Genomic DNA, 225 nt, shown 5'->3' on the forward strand with positions numbered 1-225 from the left:
TTAAATGCATCACTCTGGTGCACTTTGAGAACAAAATTGAGAGGCTGGATCTATGAAGAAATTTGTGCTTTTGTAAACAAATAGTTTTATCATAAACACACTGGTTGTAAAGGTATAAATGGCTATGACATGGCAAAAAAGTCATACATTTTAAAATATAAATTACTATGCATACTACTGCTTGGCAGCTTGCAGTCTGCCTGGGGTGACACGTTCAAGGCTGTA

The sequence above is a fragment of the Larimichthys crocea genome, chromosome XXIII (genome assembly GCF_000972845.2).
Source record: "Larimichthys crocea isolate SSNF chromosome XXIII, L_crocea_2.0, whole genome shotgun sequence".
NCBI classification, from domain to species: Eukaryota; Metazoa; Chordata; class Actinopteri; family Sciaenidae; genus Larimichthys; species Larimichthys crocea.